This window comes from Ursus americanus, chromosome X, assembly GCF_024610735.1.
Source record: "Ursus americanus isolate L20-20 chromosome X, mUrsAme1.1.p, whole genome shotgun sequence".
In the NCBI taxonomy this organism is placed as follows: domain Eukaryota; kingdom Metazoa; phylum Chordata; class Mammalia; order Carnivora; family Ursidae; genus Ursus; species Ursus americanus.
In genome coordinates this window covers 82,873,555-82,882,298 of record NC_142164.1, presented here as the reverse complement: position 1 = coordinate 82,882,298, position 8,744 = coordinate 82,873,555, and the positions used below count along the sequence as shown (strand labels likewise).

The window sequence follows — 8,744 nt, the reverse complement described above, 5'->3', positions numbered from 1 at the left end:
AAGCAGGGGGCGTCACCTCACCCCCAAGCCCAGGGAGGACCGCCAGAAGGCAGCAGGGAGAGCAGGTGGAAGGAGCTGAGCCCAAGTGTGGCCCCTCACCTGCTGTCATTGGGCATCACCAGGAGGTGGGTTTTGATAGCGACATGGGAGAGCGCCTGTCCTCCCCCAGGTACAGCACAACGGAGCCACCATTCCCAAGCCTGCCACATCCCAGGGCTGGGGAGACCCTACAACTGTGCTCCCATTACAGCACTGTCCGGTCACCTTGACCATCTCTCTCACTGCTCCATGAACGTTGCCAGCAGCTGAGGGAAAATCTTACTCCCTTTCACAATCCTAGTGTTAGGACCCAACATAGCTCCCCCAACCAGAGTTATAACCTGAGATTCCTGTGCTCCGGCCCCAGAATCAGAGGAACCAGAAAGTGGTGGGGGTGGGGGGGTGTCTAGCAAGGGCTCTGGTGGTCCTCGCTGGCACATCTCCCTGATGCAGGTGGATCTGGATTCAGCCAATGGCCCTGCTCAGTCCGCAAAACAGCGCTGTGTGTAAGTGAGGTGCACCCCTCTTAAGCTGGGACAAGGAAGGGACAAAGCTGGTTTTCACCGCTCCATCCGGAAGGAGCGTGAAGAAATGCCAGCCCTTGCAGAACGCCAGGCTTTCAAGCGAGTCAAGACGCAGTTTCTTTAAAAGGCATTAATCACTTCTTTTTTGTTGGGCTTGTCTGAGAGCTGCTGGAAGCCTGGGGGCACTGCCCAAGTTTGGGGGCGGGGAATTCAGCTGCTTCCACTCCTGGTTAGGGGCCCAGATCTAACACTATGTCTTCATGCCCACAGGGAAAACTACTGGAGAATAAGGACTGACCCTGTTTCCACTACCCCAGAAACCTGCCCTCGGCAGCAGCATGCAGGCCAAGGACAAACTGACCACCAGCGCCCTTCGTTTCACAAATCCGATGAAGGCCGAGGGCCTCAAACTTGGCTCTGAAGGCTCTTTCCCGGAGAGACCAGCTCTCAGCTACCGGCTGCTTCTGGGGTCCAAGCCCCAGGCTGGAGAGGTGCTGGCATTCCAACTTGGGGCTGTGGAGTGATCACCCCAGCGTGGGCTGGGTCACAGGAACGGCCACACACTGAGACAGGACAGGTCCTTGCAGCCGAGGCTGGGAGCATGGCCCGGTTTGGGGCTCCCTGCTGGCTGGCTCTGCCGGGCTTTGCCTCTCCGCTAGGGGGGCTGGGTCCTACTGGTCCTCAGGCGCTTCGTGGCGGAGTCCTGGGTCAGTCCGGGGTATTTGCTCTTGACCTTCTTATGATCGTACATGTAGCGATAGTGGGAGAGAGGAGACCCACTGGGGTGGCTGGGGGGCTCTGGGCTTCCCGGGTGTGGCTCTGGCTGGCTTCTCCATGGATGATGCTGCCTCCACCGACCCAGCCTGGCCCCTTGCTCAGGCGGGTCCCGGAGAGGTACCGGTCACTGGTGGCGCTCACAGTGGCTGTGTGGTTGGGGTGGTCACACTGCACCAACTCTGTCTTCGGGGCCACCAGCCACTGCAGCTCATCTGACTCTTCCAGAGCCTCCTCTCTCTCCGCCAGCATCTTCAAGGATTCCCGGGGGCGCTCCTCCCAGAGCTTGCGCTCCTTGAACTGTTGCGGCATGAAGGATAACGGCCTCCTTCTTGGCTCCAGCTTCCGCTTGCGGGCACCTGTCGGGTACTCCCTCTGCTTCTCCCTGAAGCTGAGAATGAGCAGAGGCCCCCGGTCATCACCATCTTGCTGCCCTTTGCTGTGGTCGTGGCTCAATCTACCTCATTTCTTGGTGCATTGCAAATAAGGTGCGGACATCGGTGTATCTTGCCCTTGCTAGAACATTTTTAAGGAAAATCCCAGATGTTATTTCACCTATAAATACTTCGGTATGTATCTTTAATAAATAAATACTGCTTGTCTGAACAGAACCACAAGAACCTTACACACCTCACAAAGTTAACAATCCCTTGATACCACATCCTACCCAGTACGTCTTAAAATTCGGTGGGGTGAATGGTGAATGACCACGTGGACACTGGCTTTCCAGGGCTTCCTGGAGTCTCTGTGGAGCCCCTGGGTCAGACCCCGTAGCAGAGGCTGCAGGACCTACCTCCCGGCCCCAGCGGCTCTGACTGAGTCCCCAGGTGCCCGCCTGGCTTCAAGCTCCTGGGAAGAGCGGAGTCATCAGCAAGAGAGCCCGGGAGCTGAGGCCCAGCAGGAACATGCCAGCTAACCGGAGTTCTCCCCAGTGGTCCTCGGTCCTGGCTGCAGAGGGACGTGGCAGCTTGTGTGAGGTGAGGAGGGAGAGGGCTCCAGGGGCAGGACTTCATTCCATGAGGAGACAGCTGTGACCTATTTTAATCTTTTGGGGAACCTCTATACTGTTTTGCACGGTGGCTGTACACGGTGTGTTAATTATACTCCAATAAACAAAACAAACAAACAAAACAACATTACACCTGCATTACAGTAAAAATAGGCAAATTTCTCTAAGGTCTGTTCCAAAAAAAAAAAAAAAAGCATTTCCTTGACTCCTCTGCCCCTTTTCCAGCTTCTTAAAGGGGAAGCTACTTTGAATTCATTTAATTGATTCTATCGCTCTTACCTCCTATCTGTAAATTACATGAGTATATTGCCCGTTCGTTCTTTTGCAGGCATTGTGTTTTGTCTTTCCAGCACAGGAGATAAGGATTTAGCTCTCTCCCATGCATGCCACCCCCCTTTCCAGCATTCACACCCACACTTCCCGAGCTCCATCCTCCTAACATGACTGTGTAACTTGGCTAGATCTAAGGTCAGTATTTATTTTTTTGACCATGTAAGCTATTCACCACTCAGCCATGCTGTGGTTTGATTGTGTTCCCTTTCCTGCTCATCTTTTCGCTTTTCCTACAGCTAATAATTGTCTGGTTTAGCGGTTTATTTAGTTTTCTCTATGCTTACCAGTTATTGAACTTGGAATTCTTCCTAGTGGTATAAATGTTATCAACATATTCCACATATTAGGTTAATAATAATAATAATACTAGCAGCAAACACTTACGTAACAGGCACTGCTGTAGGCACTCCACGTATACCCCACAACTACCTGATGAGAAAGGTAATCTGAGCTTTCCCTATTTTATTAGTTGACGAGACTGAAGTGCAGAAAGTTTAAGTAAGTATCTCTGTGGGTAGTACCCACAATTCTCCCTCCTGTGAGTCTCCTTGACTCTCGAACGGAACACTTCACTTCTTTTCTTTATGATTTTTTAAAGATTTTATTTATTTATTTATTTATTTATTTATTTATTTATTTATTATTTATTTGAGAAAGAGAGCACAAGCAGGGGAGAGTCAGAGGAAGAGGGAGAAGCAGACTCCCCGCTGAGCAGGGAGCCTGACACGGGGCTCGATCCCAGGACCCTGAGATCATGACCTGAGCTGAAGGCAGGCACTTAACTGACTGAGTCATCCAGCCGCCCCACAAAACATTTCACTTCTGACACTTCTGGTTACCAAATGCATGGAAGGTTTTCCCCACACCAAGTGACCCTCTGTGATACCAGAGGGGGCGTCCTACAATTTAACTCATTCTGAAATGATCCACCTGAAGAAAGCATCAGATCCCACAGGTTAAGGGCTCAGTCCCACAAGACTGCTCCCTTCCCTTATGTCAGAAGCTAATCCCAAGTCCCAGGTTGTCACCTGTGCTTCTGACCGATGGGCTATAAATCAGACGTTCCCATGATCCTCTCTTTGGGTTTGATTAATTTGCTAGAGTGGCTTACAAAACTCAGGAAAAGAGTTTATTTTTTTAAAGATTTTTTTTTATTTTTTAATAATGATTTTTTATTATATTATGTTAGTCACCATACTATTTTTTTTAAATATTTTATTTATTTACTTATTTGAGTGACAGAGAGAGTGAGCCGGGGTGGGGGGGTGGCAGAGGGAGAGGGAGAGAATCTCAAGGAGACTTCCCTCTGAGCTTGGAGCCCCACGCAGGGCTCGATCTCACGACCCTGAGATCACTAATTGAGCTGAAATCAAAAGTCGGTTGCCCAACCAACTGAGCCACCCAGACGTCCCAGGACAGCGGTTTATTTACATTTACTTGTTTATTATAAAAGAATATGATATAGGATACAGATGAACAGCCGCATGGAAGAGACTACTAGGGTTAGGTGTGGGGAAAGGGGGCGGAGCTTCCATGCCCTCTTCCAGCTGCCACTCTCCCAGCACCTCCACGTGTTCGCCAACCCAGAAGCTCTCTGAACACCATACTCTTGGGATTTTATAGAGGCCCCATCATTTAGGCATGGCTGCCCTTCTCCCTTTTGGAGAGGATGGGGGGTGGGCCTGAAAAATCCCAAGCACCTAATCATGGCTTGGTCTTTCCAGTGACCTGCCCTCATGGGGTAGCCGACCCACCGTTGCTTCATTAGAACAAAAGACACTCCCATCACCCAGGAAATTGCAAGAGTTTCAGGAGCCCTGTGTCAGGAAGCAGGGTCAAAGATCAAATATGAGACCAAAAGGTGCTTCTAGTGCCCTTATCACTTAGGACATTACAAGGGGTTTTGGAGCTCTGGGCCAGGAACTGGGAGCAGAAACCAAACTATATTTTCTAGTATCTCATATCACCCCAAATCACAGGCTAGAAAGTGCTGGTGCTGGGATTCAAAACCAGGTAATCTGGCCTCGAGTCCATGCTTGCAAATAATAAACATAGGTTATTCATTCCATCTGCTTGAAGAAATCTCTTGAAGAAATCTTGAAGAAATGTCTTCTGCAGCTTTCTGCTCTGCCCCAATCTGAACTGATCGTCCTACACTTGACCCCCCACTCCAGTCCTAGACTCCAGTGAGGTCACTGCTGTGGGTCAGCTTACTGGCTATCCTTCCAGATCATTTTTCTATGCATTTACCTATATACGGTCCATAGAAAAATGCATAGTTTGTGTTTTTTCCTTTTATGGGAATCTTTTTATTCTTCTGCCAATTGCTTTTCCAGTTAAAAATATAGGTTGACCATGGATCAGAGAGATTTCCTTGTTGATACATATAAAGCTACCTGTGGTATTCAGAATAATGACTCCTTCAAAGATATCCACATCAAAATCCCTGGAAGCTAGGAGTATGGGACCTTACATGGCAAAAGGGACTTGCAGATATGATTAGATTAATTATCTTAGAACAAGGAGGTTATTCTGGCTTATCCGGGTGGTCCCAATATCATCACAAAGGTCCTTAGAGAAGCAGGGGCACCTGGCTGGCTCAGTCAGTGGACCTTGATCTCAGGGTCGTGAGTTCAAGCCCCACTGCTCCTAGAGATTACTGAAAAAAATAAGTAAACATAACCCCCCCCCAAATGGCATTCTCAGCAAAGAAATAGAAATTTTAAAAAAAGAGGGGCGCCTGGGTGGCACAGTGGTTAAGCGTCTGCCTTCGGCTGAGGGCGTGATCCGGGCGTTGTGGGATCGAGCCCCACATCGGGCTCCTCCGCTGGGAGCCTGCTTCTTCCTCTCCCACTCCCCCTGCTTGTGTTCCCTCTCTCTCTGGCTGTCTCTATCTCTGTCGAATAAATAAATAAAATCTTTTAAAAAAAAGAAATTTTAAAGAGAGAGAGAGAGAGAGAAGCTGAAGTGTGGGGTGGGGGAAGATTTCCTTGCCGATCTTTTGAAGATGCAAAATGGGATCATAAGCCAAAGAATGCAGGTGACCTCTAGAAGATAGAGGGGGCAAGAAAATGCATCCTTCCCTAGAGCCCCTAGAAGGAACGCAGCCTGGCGAACCCTTCGATTTTCGCCCAGTGAGACCATTTAGAACTTTCAACCTCCAAAACTGTAAGATAGTAACTTCGCGCTGCCGTAAACCACAAACTTCATGGTGACTTGTTACGGCAGCAAAAGGAAGCGAATACACTTACTATCTCACCGTTTTTAACTGCTACACTCTCAGTGCTCCATAGTATAGGGCAATGCTATTGCTTGTTCGGCCATTAACCTATCAGTGAACTTTTAGGTCTCTTTGAAGTTTTTATGGGACTGCTCCGCAGAGTCCCTGGTACATGATTCTGTGGGCATCCGTGTGAATCTTTTCTTAGGAGAACAGATATCTAGAAATAGAATTCCTAAGACAAAGATGGGCGCTACTAATTTGAATCAAGCTGCCAAATTCGGGGCGCCCGGGCGGCTCAGTCAGTTGAGCGTCTGACTCTTGGTGTCGGCTCAGATCATGATCTCAGGGTCGTGAGATCGAGCCCCGCGTGGGGCTCCATGCTCAGTGGGGAGTCTGCTGGAGAGTCTTCTCTCCCTCTGCCCCTCCCCACCTCTAAAATAAATCAATCTTTAGTTTAAAAAACTGCCAAATTATCCTCCAAAAGGCAGAACCAGAGTATGTTCATGAGTGGATGAGTCTGCCGATAATACACTCTCTCTTCAATGTTGGATACTATCGCCCTTTAGCTCAAGCCAAACTAAATCTTATATTTGTTTTAATTTGCATGTCTCTAAATACCTTTGTTCTGCTCTTGTGTTGAGCATAATTTCCTAAGTTGATTGGACATTCGTATTTCTTTTTCTATAAATCACCTATTTGTATAACTTACCCGGTTTTCTACTGGGTTTAAAAAAATCTTTTTCCCATTGGTTGGTTGGAATTCTTGATGTTTCGATATTAAACTTCATTCTACTTTCGTGACTCATCTCACTGCTATTTATGATCTCCTGTGCAGGAATTTTGAACTTAGATGTGGTAATATTTACCAATGGCTTTTGTATTTTATATCTTACTGTAGAAAGCCTGCTACCAGCTGAGATTCTTTAGTAATGTTCTCTATTGTCATCTAACGTTTTAATAGCCAGCATTTTTGTCCACCTGGAGTGTATTTTAATTTTTCTTATGCAAGGAAGTTATTATTTAAAAATTTGCATAGAGTATACATTGATTCGTGTAACCACCATCAAAATTGGTATACACAACAGTTTCCTATCTTAAAAAATGTCCTTGTGCTTCTCCTTTATAATCAAACCTCTCCCTCATCCCAGCGCTTGGCAACCACTGATCTGTCTCCAAACCTATAGTTTGGTTTTTACCAGAATGCCATATAAATGGAATCATCCGGAGCATTCGTTCAGATTACAGTATGCAACGTTTTGAGCCTGGTTTCTTTCACTCAACATAATATTTTAAAATTCATCCATGTTGATGCATGTATCAATGGTTCATTTTTTTTTTAAGATTCTATTTACTTATTTGACAGAGAGAGAGGGCACGAGCAGGGGGAGCCCAGGCAGAGGGAGAGGAAGAAGCAGGCTTCCTGCTTAGCCAGGAGTCCCATGCAGGGCTCCATCCCAGGACCCGGGGATCATGACCCAAGCCCAAGGCAGATACTTTACCGACTGAGCCACCCAGACGCCCCGGTTCATTTCTTTTCCTTGCTGAGTATACTGAGCATAGCGTGTGTATGTTATTGTATGAACGTATCATGGTTTGTTAACACATTTACTCACTGAAGGACATTTGGGTTGTTTCCAGTTTAGGGCAAGTATGGATAGGGCTGTGATGAACATTCATGTACTGGTTTCGGTGTGCATGGAAGTTTTCCTTCCTCTACCGCAGAGGCCAGAAAACTAGAGCCTGTGAGCCAGAACCAGTCTGCTGCCTGTTTTCGTAAATAAAGTTTTATTGGAACCAGACACACTCATTTGGTCATGTATTGGTTGCTTTTCTGCTGTAATGGCCCAGTTGGGTAGTTGTGATAGAGCCTGTATGGTGCCCACAGCCTAAAATATGTACTGCTTGGCCCTTTACAGAACAAGTTGACTCATCTGGAGTTCATAAATCATTTTACGGGGTTGCTTTACCAAGTTCTTCAGTCTAAGGAGGGGGGAGGTCCTGCCCTCCTGGGCCCACAGCTCCACCTACTGGACAGGAAGTTTCCCCTCCCTCAGCGTTCTGGCTCCTGCGAGGTCTCCTTTGGCCCCGGCTGATGCCACCATGATATCGCTTAGAGGCCTGGGCACGGGAGCCCAGAGAAAATAAAAATAAAAATAAAACGGTGGGGGATTTCCACACTCTCTCTGAGCGTTAGGCCTTCTCTTTTCTACTCCTCGCGCCAGAACTTAAGGGCTTCTCGGGGATCTCTTTCTATGCCACAGCCCTCACTTCCCATTTCAACCGCATTGAGTTCAATCTGGAGTATCCCAGAGGGGGAGAAATGGTCAAGTCAACGCCATTTCAATAGTACCTCGAACTCGAGGCTCCTTGTCTGTTTCCTTTTCAGAAGTCTCAAATAGCTGGTCCGGGGATTTTGCTCAGGTTTTAGAACCAATTTAAATCTGTGAAGTCGGTGTCCCCTGCAATGTGCAGCCACTGATGACTCTGCTGGGGTTTTTTTGTTTGTTTGTTTTTTGGTGTTTTTTTTTTTTTTTTTTTTGTACTTAAGGTGGCTTTCGACAGGTCACCCCCTGTCTGTACAGCATCGTGTTCAGCCAAAGACTGATCCGAGGTTGTGTGAAAACATGTCAAGCGTGTTTGATTTTGCTTTACGGCTGGAGAGTACATGCAAACCCCAGGCCCTTGACAAGTCTGCCGTGGCTTTTATTTTTTCCCGGCGCGGGCTCGTGTCTTCCCCTGGCCACCCACGGGCTCAGTAAGCCAGAGCTACGTGGGTGAGTTGGGTCTGTTCTGAGCTCTGCTACGCATGCGTACGGGCTCCAGGCTGCCCAAGACACGGGGA

General features: G+C 47.8%; 1 pseudogene; it reads right to left on the bottom strand.

Annotated features, from left to right (window-relative positions):
• Positions 1-1,218: 1,218 nt before the first annotated feature.
• Positions 1,219-8,004, bottom strand: LOC123786517 (nucleolar protein 12 pseudogene; annotated as a pseudogene).
• Between the last annotated feature and the right edge of the window lie 740 nt (positions 8,005-8,744).